The sequence below is a fragment of the Triticum urartu genome, chromosome 4 (assembly GCF_003073215.2).
Source record: "Triticum urartu cultivar G1812 chromosome 4, Tu2.1, whole genome shotgun sequence".
Classification (NCBI taxonomy): domain Eukaryota; kingdom Viridiplantae; phylum Streptophyta; class Magnoliopsida; order Poales; family Poaceae; genus Triticum; species Triticum urartu.
Genome location: NC_053025.1, coordinates 524,900,479 through 524,920,988, shown reverse-complemented (window position 1 = coordinate 524,920,988; position 20,510 = coordinate 524,900,479).

The following is a 20,510-nucleotide window of genomic DNA, read 5'->3' as shown; positions in this document are numbered from 1 at the left end:
TATAATGTAGGCATGTATTCCGTAAATAGTCATACGTGCTTTATTAAAAGAATTTGCATGACATCTTTTGTCCTACCCTCCCGTGGCAGCGGGGTCCATATTGGAAACTAAGGGATATTAAGGCCTCCTTTTAATAGAGAACCGGAACAAAGCATTACCACATAGTGAATACATGAACTCCTCAAACTACGGTCATCACCAGGAGTGGGCCCGGTTGTTGTCACTCCGGGGTAGATATATTGGAGATGTATCACTGCACCCCAAGACTGCTATCCAGCATGCATCTCCAACTATTAAGTTTATAGCGAACAGAGCATTACAATAAGCATAATGACATAATGAGGACAGTGAAACTATCATCCAAGTGTGATGAAAAACATAATTTTATCCTTAGTGGCAACAATACAATATGTGTCTTGTCCCTTTGTTTCATTAGGATATAGATCACCACAAGATATGGACACACTACAATTGACAACCCCCTTTGAAGAACTACCATCAATATTCACCAAAGAAGAAAAATAGATCAGAGACCATAGAAAGCTATTCAATTATACAACAAAGAAACTTCAAAAGATTCAATTGATTTCAGTGAACAATATTATCACAAGTGACAATTCATCATATCCCAACAAACACAACAGCGATTACATCCTATGGTTTTCAGTCATGTGAGGCGGTCCACAGGAACTTCATATTGAATCACAAATGAGGGAGGATGTCATGTATCTACTACTATGGACCCTAAGGTCCTAAAGGAACTACTCACACATGGTCAAGGAGGCAACAAGGTTCAAGAAGAAGCCTCAGGGTGATGGATTCCCCCTCCGACGGGGTGTCAGAACAGGCCTCCAAATTGGATCTTCGCACAACAGAAACTTGTGGCAGCGGAAACTATCGGATAAAATTGGCACGAATGGTTTCGCAAAATATGGGATGTACAGGCGGAAGAATGGATATAAGGCTTTTATAAACTTTGTACCAACTCGTCTGTCAGCTATTTTTTTCTTCCCTATGTAATTGATCACATGTGGTTCTTCTATATGGTTTGAAAGAAAACGAGGCAAACCATCAATCTTCTCATATTTGTTTTGGAAGATTTTACACATCCAAACCAATAGTATTTCAAAAAATTCACCAAATAGGTGTTGTCATGGTACAACTATGGCCGCTCTTGGGTGGGCTCTAAGAAATAATACTTTGAACAAGTACTTTAATTCCTGATTTGTCTTTCATCGACATATAATTTGGACTTGAATGATGGAAGCTAGCTCATTATTTCCTTAGTCTTGGTTACCCCATTAAACAGGATATTGGATAAATCATAATCAATAAAGTATAACAACGCACACCTCTAAATGTGTTGATTCATAGCATAAGATTAAAATGTTTTGATGATGTCAAGAGAGGTCGGATTAGACCAAACCTAACATGGGATGAGTCCGTGAAGAAAGACTGAAATATCACCAAAGAACTTATCATGGACAAAGTGCGTGTAAGTTAGCTATCCACGTGTTAGAATCATGACTAGATTTTTGAGATCTTATGATTTTTAACTTTAGCCTACTCAACAACTTGTTGTAAACCAACATATGCACAACTCTCTAAGATCACAAGATGATGCCCTGCATGTTGCTGTGGGAACCTTGCTAAAGCAAATGCATCAAAGTTGCTATGAAAACATCTAAAACTAATGGGAAGCAAATGTAAGCTCAAAAGTAAAAAAAAAGTAAAATAAAATAAAATACAAAGAGTATAAAATGAAATGCTGTTAAAAAGGATGTCTAACAAAAATATGAATGGGTACTGCCTCCTGTCCTTTTACTTTAGTTTAAGTCTCATCTCGGATACCAAGGAGAGCCAACCACACAAAAAAACTTCACTTTTACCACGCAATCATGTGCTCTACATCTGCAAATATCTCGCTGAGTTATAACTATAGGCATTTTGATTGGTTGTCATTCCGCATACCGCCCAGCCAATGGCCACTATATGCACGCGAGCTTTCCATCTCCCTCCTAACTTAAAGGGACGAAACTAAACAAGAAGGGGCATAGATGGAAAGATTGGTTGTGGAGGCACGAAATATTGAGGGGAAATGGATTTTTTTTAATACACGGAGTATTGAGGATCGGAGGGAGGATGCTGCAATCGTCCAACACATATATTGTCGATACAAATTCTAATGCAAAAAATAACTTATGACTAACATGTATGAATTGTTGATGTGGCGGCGTTGCATGCATAGAGTAGTGTAAAAACATGTATAATTTATGACTTGCATGCATGATTTACTTATGTGGCAAGATTGCATGTCTAGAAAAAACAGTCAGGTGTATTATAACTCGATCTATTTAGGGATAGAAGATTTTCTTAAAGCATCACTATCAACAACTAGAAAACCAAGATCCATCATTTTCATTTATTCCCAAAAGAAAAGATCCTCTTAAAAGGAAAAGAAAAGAAGAAATAGAAAAGGGAAAAGGAGAAGAAGATAAAAGGGAGGAAGGGAAACGAAGAAAACAGAAACTGCCGGACGAAGCAAGCGATGTGTGTCGGCCTCCGAGTCGTCCGGTTGGCGTGGTGACACGTGGGACGGGGAGCAGATAGGGTGGCGCCCACGAATGATTTGCTATCCCGATGTGGGGGCGCCCGCGATTCCTTTGAAGGGATGGATGATGATGATATCGATTATGATTTGGTGCATGCAAGCGCACGTACGGGTGGATCGTCTGCGCCTCACAACTCTGCGTCTACCTCTGCGTCGTTTGTTCTTTATAAGTCCTGAGCTACGTGAGAAATTCCAAGGCATAGTGCCCCAAATTAGAGTCTCCGTATTCAGCCGTAACATACAATACGTATTGAGGCGGTAGCATTTTAGAGGCTAGAAGAAGAAATCACGACCCTGGAGCCATGTTTGAAGAGGAACAATTCAGTCAGGACAGAGCTAACATAAACAACCACTCTCTCGTTTTTTCAGAATTGAAGGGGCCACACACACACACGGGCGCAAAAGCATTTCCTGTGGATGGATGCATCGAGTAGCTCTGATTGCACTAGGGCCCAAGACTCTGTAGTAATCATCATCATCGTCTCACCGGAACAAGGACGCTAAGCCCCATTTCAGAACAAGACGACCGTGCCATCTTTGTCACGGCAGAGAAGAATACTACCACAAAGCAAGTCGACGGAGTGGCCGTGGCATGATTGTGCTTGACTAATAACGGCACCCCGCCCCCTCCAACAACCGATGTTGGCCGCCTGCCTGCTGCAGTAGTGTAAACCTTCCCGTCGTGCCCTCCAAATCACCACACAGTCCCTATCCAAAATCATCTCCCATAATAATAGTTTCTGATGACGCTCTAGAACCAACCATAGATAGATAGCTTGGGCAGCAGGCAGCCTCCCTCCCTGCCGTCGACTAGTCGCGAGTTTCCTCTTCGCTGTGTGATCCCGTGGTGCCTGCACGCGTCATGGCGCACCGACTTTTCTCCTTTCTCGCACAGCCCTCCTCCATATATGGACGAATAATTATTCCCTGTCGGCCCAACTTGGCAAACGGGTCACTGTACGTGTGCAGTGCGTCTCATCCACTCCCCGGCTCCCGTGCGTCCCCATTGGCCGCGGCGCTGCCTTGCTCGCCCGTGTATGGCCATGATTTCCAGGGTGCTGCCGTGTGTGATTGTGTCTAGTTGTCACACGCACTATTGGCCAACTTTCGGGGGGAGAGACGTGGTTGGGGAGTTCTGACCTCAAAAAAAGAGTAGTAGGTCGATCGTCCGTCCTACTCACTCACTCGCACGCATCCACTTATTTAGGAACAGTTAACTGGCTGGTTTTAGCACTTTTATGCACTGTGTGGTGGTTTTCTTTATCTTTCACAGGCGATTTCATTTTCGCCCACTTGTGATTTAGTCATGAACGTCCACTGTTCGTCATTTCCATAAAGTTTTCTGCACAATCAGCTAGAATAAAAAGGTGAAAATACTGGCACCACGTATTGCTCCAGTGTCATCGCATTTTCCTCGCGGAGAAAATGTGTTGCCACGTCTGCATAACAGGGACATGACACGCCTATTAGGCATTTCAATCGATATTATCTGCTCCCTCCGTTTCTAAATATAAGTCTTTTTATAGATTTCGATATGAACTAGATACGAATGTATCTAGACATATTTTAGAGTGTAGATTTATTCATTTTGCCTGTATGTAGTTCATATTGGAATCTCTAAAGAAACTTATATTTAGGAACGAAGGGAGTAATTGCTACTCCTATCAAAATATAAGAAGTTTTTTAGCACTGTTATAGTGCCAGAAAAAGTCTTATATTTTCATACGGAGCGAGTACATATCTATATTTCCTTTGCGTCTATGATTTGTACGTTGCATGTTGTTATTTTTTTCCAACGGGATATATACATGGCCTGTTATGAGTGGAAGTGGACTGGTGGCATTTGCTTTTGCTCTCATCCTCATCACTTACCTCACTCAGTTGACATTCGTTGGTGCGGAGAGAACATGGAATTGCTTCCGACTCACTTCATAGATTTTCCATTGATTTTTGTGAGAAAGCTGTAACTTTTGTGCGCCCCTTTTTCCTCTCACTCGTCAGAAAGTTCGAGAACAAAAAAATATAATTAACTCCATTACTTGCGCCAGTTCCATACACACATATCATTAGCTGAGCGAGAGCAACTCATGATCGCCACCCAAGCAAACTTTTAGCTTTAGCATAGAACGACGAGAAGATTTAATACTTCTACATGATAAACAAAGTCAAAACAGCGATAACACAAGATCTACCGGGAGTGTGCTAAAAGTGAGCACGAGAATTAAATTTTTATAGATGAAACACCGAGCTAAGAGTTAAGGATAATAGTAGAGCCTTCTCTTCATCAGCTGTGGTTACTGTTCTGGTGCGTTGTTTCTATGAGGCTTTAGCACGACCACTTTCCGGCTCCGATGAGGAAGGGGCGATGACGGCGACGCGCCTTCGGCTCATTCCAGTGCTTGTAGTCGTCGCTAGATTGTCTATGGGCCTGGATGTACTTTTAAGTTCTGGTGTTATTTATACTACCTTGACAGTTGATAAATAAATTGAAAGTTTTCTCCGCAAAAAAGAAGAAGAGAGATTATAGTAGAGCCAGCAAGTGGTCATATAAAACTATCGAGTAACCAAGATTCAGGCTTATTAATTACCTCTATGTTAACAAATATACTATATTCTGAATATTTTAATATACACAATATATAGATTGAAATGAGTGAACAAACACACTAAAATGTCTCTACATACATTTTGATTCAGAAAAAAGTTAGAACATCTTATATTTATGAACGGTGGAAGTACTCATATAATAGAGTTGGCCATAAGTTTGGCTATTAAGAGCAACTCCAACAGTTTCCCTAAAATTTATGGAAAGTTATCTAGGAGCAACTTTTGTCTGTTCTCCTAAACTTCTCCCCTCAAAACATAATTCTCATATTTTACATTAAACATAAATACAAATGACACATGCATATGTCTAATATCATCATAATAAATCAAACAATGCTACATCAAACTCTAATACTTGATAGTAATTTCAAAGCAACATTATACAAAATTTAGTTTGACATTCAAATTTAAATTCAAAAATAACCAATGGTTCAAAACATTGCAAATAGAACATAGTATGAAGTTTATTGGCCATGAAGCGCCAAATACTCAACTAGATCATCACGGAGTTGTTCATGACGGGCGCGGTGATGCATTTCGAGAAATTTTTGCAATCGCCGTTCATCCTTCTCTGGTTGAACTGGTATGTAAATTGTTTCCCTCATTTTCATAGCGATAGTCAGGCAGTTGTTCCCTCTCATTCTCTATGATCACGCTATGCAATTTCATGTGGTCATGATGTGCCACAAGTCTTTCTAATGCCAAAAACATGCAGGACCACAAACAATGGCAAAACAAGCTTGGAGAATCCTAAATGCCCGCTTGACATCTTTTCTACATGTTTCTTGTTTCTTAGCAAAGTGAGTACTATTGTTACCTCGAGGGTTTGATATTGTCTTCACAAAATTTGCCCATGTCGGATATATTCCATTAGCAAGATCATAGCCCATGATGTATTGACGGCCATTCATTTCAAAATTCACCGGAGGTGCCTCTCCAACAAAAAGCCTTGAAAACATATGACATCTTGGAAAAACATCCAGATCAATGTTAGATCCTGGCAATCCAAAATATTAATGCGAAATCCACATGTCATTTGATGCCACGGCTTCTGGAATTATTGTTGCATCTTTAACTTTTCCTTTGAATTCTTCATGCAATGTCTTAGGGAAAAGCTTCCACTTCCAATGCATGCAATCGATCCAAGCATTCCTAGAAAGCCTTTTGATGCAACCATCTCAAGATGTCTTGCAGTGTCCTCTTCATTTGGAGTTCGAAGATATTCTTCTCCAAATATCTCAATGATGGACTGTGTAAATTTCTTCAAACTGTCAACGCAAGTGCTCTCCACCATCCCAGTCCAATCATCAATAGAATCAGTTGGACATGTCATGTGCAACTATTCTCATGGCCGCACAAATTTTTTTCAAACTAGTGTGACCTTGTTGACTAGCTGTATTTCTTTTTTGTTGAAAGAACATGCAGTTCTTCGACAACACACGCAATGCATAACAACAACCTCATATTGACACACTTGGAGTCTTCTAGAAGTTTTTAAACCATATATCGGCTTATCACAAAAGTAGTCATCAGTAGCTTCATGTGACCGGCTTGGTTGTTCCGATGGAGTACAAGATGACTAGTCACCGAACCTCCTCACTTTGGCTTCTTGTTTGCCATCGTGCCTACAGACATAGACATCACAAGATCAATCTCTTCATCCCTGTCTGAAGATGAGTCTTTGAAAAAAGATTGAACACGTGCATTCATCTATAATCAATAAGAAAAATATGATCAAACACATTGTCATACAGAAAAATTTCAAAACATAGAAAAGTTGGGTGATTTTTTTAAACCTTTGTCGCATCGGTTTCTTGAGCTAGGGCTTGGAGACGAAGGCTGGAATAGAGCGGCATAGGAGGCGACAGAGGGGACGAGGTGAGGCAAGGGAGGAGGAAATGTGTGGCAGGGGACAGCGACGCACCAGGATTGTGAGTTTGCGACAAATGCCAGTGCCGCACCTAGCCTGCAGTAGCAACCGACGGTGCCTCGGCGGGGCGGCCAGGCCATGATGGTGCGTGGCACTTGCTGAAATTTTAGTTCGCCAATTTTTTACAAGAAGACGATCTTCTCGTAAACCTGCGGGGAGAAAGGGGCCAATTTTACAGGATCCTCTAAAGTTATGGCCAATTTACATGACCAGTTGGAGAGGCTATTTTGCCCCCCCCCCCCTCTTCCTGTAAGCGGCGATTATTTTAGAAATATTGGAGTTGTTGGAAATGCTCTATGACTAGTCACAATGGGAATATCTGATGTAATGCAAGTGCACATGGTTTTGTTGTAGCCTTTTCAAAATATAAGTAGAGATCCCATGAGGAGCACAATAATTGGACTTAGTCATAGTGATTTATACTATTGTGTCTACAAGTTAGTTGCGATCCAAAGGAGAGCATAAATGGAAGTTTAAAATATTGCGAGGTTGTTGTAAACACGGTAATAAAGTGCAGCTTTTTTCTTTGGTTCTATATGATTTGTTTGGCTTTGATGATTAATTTTTTCTGTAGTGAGTAATAAATTTTGGTCGTGTCACCTTGTATATTGATGGAATGAAAATGTCATTTCTAATAAAATTGTGGGTTGGGGTGGCAGCCCTCCCTCCCGGCTCTGGTGATTCCCGGCGGCTGCTGGTGGCTATGTCTCATGAAGTGGAGAGTGAGGAGGAAGCCGGGGTGGTGGCCCCGAGCTATGGTCCATGGCATCTTGGTTGTGGTGGTGGCCAGGAATGCCTCATCTTATGGATCTCCGTCCGGTTGGAGTCCCAGCATGTGCGTTGGCATCTCACTCGCAGCTTGAGGTACTGCTATGGGTGTTGACGTGGTTGAGCTGAGTGGTCAACAAATGAGGGCGCAAGGCGTAGCGTAAATGGCTCCAAAGATCTCCACGCTCACGGGTGGTCCAGATCTGCAAGCATTTGTAGGGATGGAAAAGTTCCAGGCGAAAGCCTTGACCCGACTATCTGTGTCGTTTATGGTGGTGCTTTTAAGCATCGTTTCCCTCCTTGGAGGTGGCGTCGTGGAACTCCTCATCCTCTACGAGAGGCTTGTGCTCTTCGGGTGAAAACCTAAGCTCCAGATGGTTTTCGGAGCGGGCAACAGTAGTGTCTTCATCGTTTCCCCCCTTGGGGTGTTGCTTGGGAGAGCTAGCTTGTGTTTTGTGTGTATGGTTTTATCTTGCGTCGGGTTTGGTTGATGCTGGAACAACGACCCCGAATGGCTGATGTGCGCCGAGGCTCCACAGTGCGGGGCAGCGACTTGGACTTCCCTTGTGTGGCAATCTTGGGCCATTTGGATGGCAGGTTTGTCGGCTTGGTCGATGTGCCCCGACAGGGGCGGTTGGACGGTACGTCGAGGCGCGGCCCCGAATGTGGTGCAACATTCATGGTCTATGCGCGGTTGTCCTGAGCAGCATGGGCTACGAGCATCTGGATCATGCAACGTTGCAACTCGAGAGCGACCGGCGGCATGTTGGGGCAGCATCCCCAGATGTGGTGCGACGCTCATGGTCTGCGTGCGGTTGCCCTGAGCAGCATGGGTTGCAAGCATCCGGGGCGTGCGTCGTGGCAACTCTAGTGCGGGCGATGGCATGTTGAGGCGGCGACCCCGGAAGGTGGTGTTGGTGGGTTGTGCAGGACGTGCCATGACAGATGAAGATCGGGGCAGCAACCTTGATATTTCAACGGTGTCGAGCGTGCTTGACCTCGTGTCATGTAGGTGACAAGATTACTCTCGATGTCGGTGTTGGCATAAAGGCTTCAGTGCCAGCAATGATGGGGGGGCAATATCGGAGACGCGATAATGGTTGCGGTAGTTAGCTCTTCTCTGACATGTCTGTGGGATTGCCTCAACTGGTTTGTTGTTGCGAAGTCGAAACTGCAATGGTGGGGCCAAGTGGCATACGATGGCAGTATGTGGCTCATTCGGTGATATTCTGGGACGCTAGCCACGCATAGTTCTCCTTCTCATTTCTTTGTTAAAGTCGGAATTGCGCTGTCTAGTCGTAGGTGGTTGAGTCCTGAGTTCTGACGCGGATCATCCTATAGCTCCACACGGCCTTTGTAGTGTGGGTTGAGTCGATGATCGCCTTCGACGAAGTCGGAGTCGTTTTCTCGGGGCTTAGGAATGACGATGATGTTTGCACGCTGTCTCGATGAGACCCTTTTCATAGTGGTGTCAGTGGGGTATCTCGTGTGCGCTGCCCGGTGGTTGTGATAATTTTTGCCTGGTTCTCCATAATTAATTGTGCAATCTGGTTTTTCATCGGTTTCCATAATTAACCGATCAGCTCTTTTCTTAATGAATACATGAAGCATGTCATTGTGAGAAGAAAAAAATGGTTCATGTACCGGAGATTGCAGGAAAAAAATGGTTCATGTACCGGAGATTGCAGGGCTGCGGAGGCTTGCCCTTCACAACAGAAGGTCATTCTTCTTCCTTTTTTTGCGGGTGAAGAGAAGGTCATTCAGCTGCACAGCTAGGTACCATTAGCAATTTGCTGCAGACACGGACACAAAAACACAAAGAAGTCCACGTCATGACGAGCGCGTCATGTATTATATTTGTACCATTCCTTCTGGGTCAGCGTCCAATCATGCATATGAGCGCTGGCTCTGTCCAAGCCAAGTTGCTTTGCTTGCCAGTCTCACAGGTCACCAAACTGTCCTCGGTCCTCATTTTCATTTCGAAATAAACTACTACTCCAATTTATTTTTCAAGCAATCATTCACGGCCATGCTTTGCCTACCTTGTACTCTAGTGTTGTTGCGCTCCAAGTCTCCGTCCATCTCTTTTTGTGGCATGTCGCCATACCTCATTTATGTGGTCAACATGCTTAATTATGGTCTAATCCGACCCCAAGCGAAGCAACCCATCCCAATGGACGGGGCAAGACCAGACGAGAGGGCGACCGATTTGTGCCGTGCAATGATGGGCCATTTGCCCCGTCCAAGGTTTCATGTGGCACCCCACCGAAAATTTGCCAGATCTTTGGCAATCATTCAATCAGGTTGTGGGGTGTGCCTAGAATCGATTGCGCAGATAAACCATGGATTAGGGGCCAATTAAAAAGCTTTGTTAGATAGCTAACCACTCATTGATGAAATCAGTTGCCAAGTTCCAAGCAAAAAAGAAAAAAAATAGTTGCCAAGTTCAATAAGTCAGATGTTATACTGTACTAAAGAACTTTTGCACGTATAACAAATGTATCAAGATGTCTCTGGTAATCATTGTGTACTTGTCCGCTATAAAAACTAATGAAAAGGGGAGTAGCCAGTTCAAAAACAAATTGTGTACAAAATACCCCTCCATCAACCTATATGCATACCCAGGTAAAAAAACTATATGCATACCCCACGAGCGTCTCCCTAATGACACGGTGAAATGACAAAGACAAAAGATAATCCAATAATCTCACTAAATTTCTAATGAACAAACTAGCTCGTCTGACATCGCAAATCTGAGAGCGTCACCTTAAATGTGTTGGAAGTGTATGAATAAAAGATTGTAGATATGCTAAAAAAAGATTGTAGATTCATGGACATTTCAGTTATGCAACTTTTTTTTCGAAAAAGGGACTCCCCAGCCTCTGCATCAGAACGATGCATACGACTAATTTTATAAATAAACAAATAGGTTCAACAAGGTCTAAAAGTCTGAAACAAACTAGCACATGAAACTCACAAAGAGCCAAAGAGCCAAAAACACACTAGCCAAAAAAGGCCACAACCGGCTGGCATAAGAAAGATAGGAAAACTAATTGCCTATCCTATTACATGACCGCCATACAAACCGGTTGAAAATATTCCGTACTACCATCTCCCACCGGATAGATTCAGTAATCAAACGCTCTCTGGCCTCCGTCGGAGTGAGTAGCGACCACATACGGATCAACGCAGTGGCTTGGAAAATAACCTGCAAAAAATGAATATTTGTTGTCATGTTTAAAACCAAATCATTTCTGCAGTTCCATACTGCGCACAATAAAGCACATACTCCTACACGAATGTGTCTCGCTATTTCGGACTCTCCCATTAAGCCACGTTTCAAATAACGTGCTGACAGAATTCGGAGGAGTAATGTTAAAGGCTATGTGCACTGTCCGCCATAAAACTTTGGCCAACGGGCAGTCAAGAAAAAGGTGTTTGATAGTTTTATCCCGATCACAAAAACTACACCTAGTAGGTCCTGTCCAGTTACGCTTTGCCAAGTTATCCTTAGTTAAAATGACATGTTTATGTACATAAACACTTTAATTTTTAAAGGAACTTTGACTATCCATACAAATTTGGAAGTAGGAATGGCGCTAGAGTTGATAACATCGAGATACATCGATTTAACTGAGAACTCTCCAAACCTAGTAAGCTTCCAGCGCAACTGATCGGGCTATTAAGATAGCTGAACCTTCATCAGTCTACTCACTAAATGAAGCCATGCTTTCCAACGATTGCCGGCAAGTGTCCTCCTAAACTGAATATTAAGGGGGATGGACTGCAGTATTGTTGCAACATAAGCATCACGTTGTTGAACAATACTATAAAGAGACGGGTACTGAAGCGTGAGTGGCGTCTCTCCTAGCCAAATATCTTCCCAAAATAGCGTAGTTGTACCATTACCGACTATAAACTTTGTCCTATTGAAAAAGACTGATTTGACTCTCATGAGTCCCTTCCAAAAAGGCGAGTCCATGGGTCTCACTGTTACCTGGGACAAAATTTTGGACTGGAGATACTTACTACGGAGAATTTGCGCCCAGGTGGCATCGGTCTCAACAGATAACTTATACAACCACTTGCTTAGAAGACATCTGTTCTTGACCTCAAGATTCTTAATGCCAAGACCCGCTTGATCTTTTGGTCGACAAATAATATCCCATTTGGCGAGTCTGTGTTTTCTTTTTAGTTCATCGCCCTGCCAGAAGAATCGGGATCGATAGAAGTCCAGTCTTTTCCTAACTCCAACTGGTACTTTGAAGAAAGACAAGAGGAACACAGGCATACTCATGAGCACCGAATTAATAAGAATGAATCGGCCTCCCTATGACATGAGCTTGCCCTTCCAGCAGCTCAGTTTCTTCTCAAAGCGATCCTCGATACACTTCCATTCTCTGTTTGTCAACTTACGATGGTGAATGGGTATACCTAAATACGCAAAAGGTAAAGTCCCCAGTTCACACCCAAACAATTGCCTATAAGCCTCTTGTTCCTCATTGACTCTTCCAAAACAGAACAACTCGCTTTTATGGAAGTTAATCTTTAACCCGGTCAATTGTTCAAATAAGCATAACACCAGCTTCATATTTATCGCTTTTGCCAAGTCATGCTCCACAAAGATGATCGTATCATCAGCGTACTGTAGGATAGACACACCTCCATCTACTAGATGAGGCACCAAGCTACCCACCTGACCAGCCTCCTTAGCCCTTCCTATTAGAATTGCCAACATATCAACGACGATGTTAAACAAAATAGGAGACATCGGATCACCTTGTCTCAGGCCCTTATGTGTCTGGAAATAATGACATATGTCGTCATTCACTTTAATTTCAACACTCCCTTTTTGTGTGAAAGATTCTACCTGGTGTCGCCAAGCTTCATCAAAACCTTTCATATGTAAGGCCTGTTGAAGGAAATGCCATTTGACTTTATCGTACGCTTTCTCGAAATCCACCTTGAAAACAACTCCATCTAGATTTTTCATGTGAATTTCGTGGAGTGTTTCATGCAGGACCACAACCCCTTCTAGGATGTTTCTGTCAGGCATGAAAGCAGTTTGGGAATGCTGCACCACAGAATGCGCAATCTGCGTGAGCCTATTAGTCCCAACCTTGGTGAAAATTTTGAAACTAACATTAAGAAGACAGATGGGCCTGAACTGCTCAATTCTTACAGCCTATGTTTTCTTAGGAAGCAGGGTTATCATTCCAAAATTCAAGTGAAATAATTGAAACTGTCCCGAGAATAAGTCATGGAACATCGGTAACAAATCCCCCTTAATAATGTGCCAGCATTTTTTATAGAACTCTACCGGAAACCATCCGGCCCTGGAGCCTTATTGTTTTTCATCTGTGAAATGGCCTCAAACACCTCTTTCTCGGAAAAATGGGCCGTTAGAATATCATTCTCATCAGCCGCAAGTTGAGGAACATCCTCAATCCTAGACTCATCTAGGGAAACACAATTATCCTCTGGAGGCCCAAACAACTGCTTGTAGTATTCGGTTATGTATAATTTTAGGTTCCCTTGTCCTAAAATCGTTCCTTCATCTTGTTCAAGCTGAAACATCCTCTTCTTTCTATGCTTGCCATTAGCGATCATGTGAAAGAATTGAGTGTTCACATCCCCTGGACAACTTTGCGAACCTTAGCCCGCAGCGCCCACTTCAATTCTTCTTCACGGAGAAGCTCTTTCAATCTCATCTCCGCCTCGAGCTTAGCATGAAGCTCCGAGGCTGGCAGAATTGTGGATTTGGCTTTTAAATCTAAGGACTGAATAAGGATAAGGAGCCTTTCCTTTTTAACCTTATATATCCCACTAAGATGCTTAGCCCACACACACAAGAAACTTCTCAAGTGCCTTATCTTATTCTGCCATCGCTCAATCACCGTCCTACCTCCTGCATCCTTAGCCCATTCCCTGGCTACCAGATCCAAGAAGCCTTCTCGTTCAAACCAGGCCAGTTCGAATGAAAATGTGTTTTTGTTCCCCATGTGGGTAGCCTCGCCAGAGTCCACAAATAAAGGCGTGTGATCTGAAATGCCACGCGAGAGGGCCTGGACCGTTACGAAAGGAAATTTATGTTCCCAATCGACACTCGCTAGGACTCGATCCAACTTTTCAAACGTCAGATTTGGCAAAGCATTAGCCTAGGTAAATTTTCTACCCGAAAGCTCTATCTCTCTCAGATCCAAGCTTTCAATAATGGTATTAAACATGAACCACCATCTCCCATCGAAATTGCCATTGTTCTTTTCCTCCCACCTTCTAATAATTTTGAAATCGCCCCCAACCAGGATTGGTAGCTGTTCAGATCCACAAATCCGAACAAGATCTGCCAAGAACTCTGGTTTGAGTTCGGGCTGCGCGGCACCATACACCACCACTAAAGCCCAACTAAACCCATCGGCCTTCGACCTCACCCGAAACTTAACAGTGAAATCTCCCATCACCACACTTCGGATTTCTAGCGAATCGCACCTAACTCCTAGTAAGATCCCATCCGATCTTCCTCTCGAAGGCAGGCAGTGCCAATTAAAATTGACACCGCCCGATAAAGTACCGAGAAACTATGGTGAAAAATTATCTCTACCAGTCTCCGATAAAGCAATAAAATCCAGCCTATGCTCGATCGACGCGTCTGCAATGAACCTTCTTTTAGCCAAGTCTTTCAGACCTCTACTATTCCAAAAGATTCCTTTCATAATTCATCATAAATTTTTTAGTAGTACGGATCCTAGCACTCCTACGCACCACCGAAGCCGGGTAAATCTTCCGCTTCCACTTGCGTTTAGGTTTGTTCTGATCCTCCTGCCGGTCCTCACAACCGGGCTCAGTGGACCTAACTACGGCAGCCTCAAAAGTGTCATCCTCTTCGTCAGACTCGGGAAGAGGTGGTGCTAGATCCGCATAGAAATTATCGAGCACCCTGACCCCCAACGCATCAATATCGGAATCATTCATGGGTTTAACCGCTGCTAAGTTACGAATCATTTCTAGAGCACGTTCCGCTTCCAAATCCAGGATATCATTAACTGAGTTTGAAATTTCACTATCATTACTACCTAGTGAAACTCCTAATTGATTTGCATTATTAATGTTCTCATCATTAGAAAAATGCAGAATAGAATTAGAGGTGTTGACCGACATACCAGTAGTGACCTCAATGTCACGAAGCTTGGCCGCCCTCATAGCGCACCGCTGCTGAATGTCATCAACCTCCGGATAGTCCTGGAGATGGCAACTCATCCGTCGCCCCGCAGAGACCGGATCCGGAATCCCTCCAAAAGCAATGACCTCCTCCCGAGTGACTCTACTCGGAGTAGGGCCACCGGCCTCACCCCTCGAAGAATCAACAGGAGCCGCTGCCTTCAGTTATGCAACTATAGATGAAAAGGTTTTACAACAACGCTAAATGTTGTGCTAAATAAAATATCGTTCGCGTGTCACATATCTTTAATCAAGTTTAGTTTTAGGTCTTGTCAAAAACAGTATAATTTTACACCGCAAAAAAAACAGTATAATTTTAGTTTGAATAACATCTTATTTAGCACAACATTTAATCAAGTATGCGATGTTTAATTAATACACCAATTTTACACCGCAAAAAACAGTATAAAGTTATTATGCCATTTTCAAAATTATGTGATATTAGATTGCAAATTTGCAGATAGTTCTTCTGTATGCGATGTTTAATTAATACACCAGTTTATAAGTTACTTCATCCGTTTCATAATATAAAATGTTATTACAGCCGATATACTAACATATTGGTTGTAATAACATCTTATATTATGGGACGGCGGGAGTAGATAGACTACTGATATGTATATATATTTACAAAAATCTTAATATTGTCGTCCAAATGACATGTAATTGAACCCTTCTGAGTAGAGTCATGCCTTCACAACATACCATCTCATCGATAGGTCAGGGACTTGCCCCTCATATTTTTCATACTCCTACATCATATGGATTTTCTAGTATACATATAAATGAAATGGGAGTGATGCTCCTCAATTAAAAAAAAATCTCGAATACGTAGATGGATGGAAAAAAAAACTGAATCTGAATTTCCATCATGTTGGGCATCGATTGAGCAGATCGAATAAAGCTCCCTCCCAAAACTGATCGATCCGCAACCTGCAATATCCTGAGATGACGATATGAGTGAGAGCTCCAGTGCTACTGTCTTGTAAGGATCTGCGACTAGTAGCTCAAATTATTGATGGTGCATGCATGCATGAACCGTGACCTCACCAGTCACCACTATATTCTCTTCCAGAACAATTAGAAAATGAAATACATTGCGTTTGTGTGTGCCCTCCATGATTCTCTTCACCAATTGCGCACCAATCATGCTGCACGCAAGCTCTTTCCGTGTCATGCAAGATCCAAGTGTTTCAATATCTGCAGAGCCATCTGCATGTCTATATTTCTGTTGCTTTGTCTCTGTCCATTCTCATGATTGATTGAAGATCAGCTGATACAGCTGCCCAACTAATCTTCCATTGTTAATTGTGTTCATCAGCTAGCCATTGTTGTCATCAGCCTAGCCAGCTTGATTATCCAACCACTAAACAAACATGTTTAGTATTGCACCCATACCAGTCATGTATATCTTGTCATGGTTGTTGATGCATCAGTTGCGCTGCCTAACTTGTCCCTTTTCTTGATTTAGCAAGGTGGCCAATCATCATTTCTTCAGATGACCATTGTCCCGTTCCATCTACGCCTATCGAGAGCCTTGGATTCATCGATGCTTCCCTAGGAAAAGTTGATCATGTAACAGCATTCCCCCAATGCGGTTCTTATCTAGTTCTATCCTAGTCACGGGTTGCTGTCGACTATTCGGTTTGCCCAAGTAAACAAAAGCCTGGCCAATGATGTGATGATTTCGAGCAAGAGAAAGTCTCCATGTGTAGTTGACACAAAGGTGAATTTTGTACCTCGATCATTGAAGAGATCTACTCATGCGTGTGAACTAAATTCCTCCCTGCTCAAGAAGGATTCCAAGTGATAAGGCATCAGGATAGATTTTTCCCATGTGCCTAAAGCGTGTTCAGATTACCTGCAATGCTGCCGAAAATGCAGCCAAGGGTCATCCTGAGGAATCCTATGCTGATGAATAATTTCGGACAGCGTGACGAGCACAAGGAAATTCTGACTAATGATGTATCGAGGAAAAGTAACACTCTAGCTTCTGCCAAGTCCTACAAAATATCCTCCGAGAAAAGTCTGAAAATACTGTTCTGGACTTTTCGAAAAGCAAAAAATTATAATAATATTCAGTTCATGTTGCAGCAGTTGAAACTTCACTTCTGATTTTGAGGCATAAATAAACATGTCCTGGACATGAACAAACCTACCGGTTATTAGCTCCGGAGAACTCTTTAGTTTTGTAGTTTAGAGATTCTCGGTGTCCTGCAGGAAGTAAACAGGCAAATGATTGACAATAGCAACCTGAGATCACGTCCATATCTTTTGTTTGCTTTCTGTCTGCTTGAATTGGCCTATCTGAGAGGCTAGGCCAAACCACCCCCTCCATTAGTGCAATAACAAACGAGTAGGCCAATCATTTGGTCATGTAAAGTAGTGGTTATATCTTAATGCGCCATATGGCCGCCATCTGAAAGGGACTACGGATAACGCTCTCCTGTTTGTTTGGACTTAAATTGTTAGGTCAAAGACGGTACTGGCCATTAAACAACGGATGCAAAGCAGCAGCAATGCACAGGCCAGCCAGGGGCTTAGATCTCATGAGCATATTTTAGGCATTTCGTGGTGATGCATCCATATGTAGGTCAAACGTCAAGTGCTTATCACAATTAGCAGCCTTCGGCTCGGCTGCAAGCCTTTTTGAAAAGGCTGGCGTTTGACTAGCTGCTATGAGGCGGAAATCATTGGTAATGGGACGGTGTTCTCAGTCACTGATTAGGATGAACCCCGGCCGGTGGATTGCGTAATGCATGAAGAGGAAACAAAAGGGGGTGAGCTAAAATAAGCGATCCTCGCCGGAGATAATTTTCTCAAATCATGGGATATGCATATGTGGTCATTTAGGAAATGTCTATGAAGGATCAAGACGTTGGGAACAAAAAGAATTTACTTGACATGAGATCACAAGATTTTACCTGCTCCCATATGAAGCCAATATCCTTTTCTTTTCAAAAGGAAAAAATAAAACGTGCAGCTAGCCAAGATGGTACTGGAAGGTCTGAATGTTCCGTGCTCTGAAAGATCAAGAGTCCACTAGCTAGGCATGAAATGTTTGTTTGTTTGATTGCTGGAATACGAAGTTGAAGCTGACCTGTTGCCTTGTGCGTGTCGACCAAGCTGGAATTCCCCGCCCGGTGTGCTCGATCGTCAGCTTTGACAATCGGGTAGTACTCACAAGGACATTCCATAATATCTTGGAAAGTATATGATGGTGTCCAGAGAAGGTTAATCGATCACAGTCAGCAACCACCAATCATCGCTGCCAATCATTTCCTTCTTGCGTTAGTCCAACCCATTCTGACCGTAAAAAGGCCTCTCAATAGCCCTCCTCTTCCCTGAAGAACTTTGTCCAACGGAACGCCTCTTGTTGCATAATAATTGGCCATATTGTTTGTAACAGAAGTAGTCACATGTAGACTACGTAACAGCTATCTATCTAATCTTTAGAAAACAATATGTCTAATCTTCAAGACATCAAGTACAAGTTGAGAACTCGCAACCGCGAGCGTGCATGCATGGGTCGCGTATAGAACTATCAACCACACACGCCGTGCCAAAAGAAAATGACCAGACGACATAATCATCACGAAAGAAAACTAGCGAAGAGCAAGGGAAAAAATGGGGGAGAAGGTCAGAGGCATCGTCTCCGCAATTCCATGGCGGCACAGCCGCACAGGTGACACAGCAGTGAAGGCAAGAATGACCCCGGCGCTATCATGACGCACCGGAAGGCATGGAGATAACGATCTTGGCGCATCGACCGGGCAATACGACATGTACGACGCACTCCGGGAGGAAGCCGATCGATGTCAAAGGCGGCGATAGATGCGTGCGCGCGGTGCGTCGTCGAACGGCCATTCGACCGCGGCGGGAGTTGAAAATTAGGGCCTGGCGAACCGGATAAGGGCGAGCGCAGCAAGCAATCGTGCGCTGCATTGCATGGCGAGGTCCGAGGCGATCATCGATCAACCACCGCGCGCGTAGCAGTTCCGGCTAATTATTATCTTTGCCGTCGCCGTGCGGGATGACGCGGGTGCGGCTTTTTTGGGCCAAGCTGTGTCGGCCGGGGAGAGGAGGAGGAGACAGGGATATGAATGGGTAACAGTCGGGCTCGCGTCATTGTTTTTGCCGTGCTGGGCATTGACGGATGGATTGACCGGCCGAAGGATGCTGATGCTGTGTGCGTACCGGCCGGCGGCTTGAGCACTGTTGCCGGTGGTGGCGATGGCCGGGTGAGCCGTGAGCGTGTCTCCATCCATCCCGGCCCTGAGGTTGAGGTTGAGGTTGGGGAGTCGATTCGTGCATAATTGGGTACAGCGGCCTGATTGCCTACGGTTGTGCGTCTTGTCTGCGATGACGCGCGCCGTGCAGTTCGGTCGGCCGCCGGCGCCGGTGGCAAAGCCGTGGAGAATTCGTCGGCGACCCGTGCTGCCATGGCGTAAAAGATTTCGTTTTTTTTAAGGATTGCGTAAAAGGATTCGTGGGAGCGAACGTCGCCTCGCCGCCCAGGAATGTTTGCCTTTCCCAAAAATTGTTTGGCAATTTCAAAAAATGCTCAGAATGCTTTTGTTCAAAACGTTCACAACTTTTAAAAAATGTATTCATTTCAAATATTGTTCGCAAATTTCAAAAAATGTTCGTGCTTTCAAATTTTGGTCCGAAGTTTAAAAAATGCTCCTGTTTTAAAACATTGTTCACATTTTTCAAAAAATGCCCTCGTTTTCAATTTCTTTTCGGGAGTTTAAAATATTATTCACAAATTTCAAAAATGCTCGTGTTTCAAAAAAAATTCGCAAATTTCAAAAGATGTCCACTTTCCAAAAATTGTTCGTATTTCAGAATTTCTTTTTGGAAATTCAAAATTGTTCCTATTTTGAAAAAAAATCTTTGTGTTTTCAAAAATAATAGGAGTTTCAAAAAATGTTAGCGTCTCAAAAAATTGTTCATGATTTCGAAACAATGTTTCCACTTTCCTAAAATGTTTGAGTTTTTTTATTTGTTCACACATTTGAAAAGTGTTCGTGTTTCATAAAACAATCATGTTTCTTTAAAAAAAATGTTCTATATAATGGATATAATTCTAACAATACCATGGGGATGTGAATATAGAGGCAATCATATCTACTGTACATTGTAGATGGGAGCACTCTCAAGAAATTATATATATTCGAACCCTCAACAGTGGAGGTAACACCCTACTCATGTGTGGTCCTAGTGCCCTCCTCCGCCTTATATAGAGTGCGCTAAGAGTAAGAGATGTGTCATAAGAGGCTGGTAATAAATACTATTGATGAACAGGCCGATAATAAATACTATTGATGGTCCAAGGCACGACCGACTGTTCATAGTCATTACTATCATTAACTG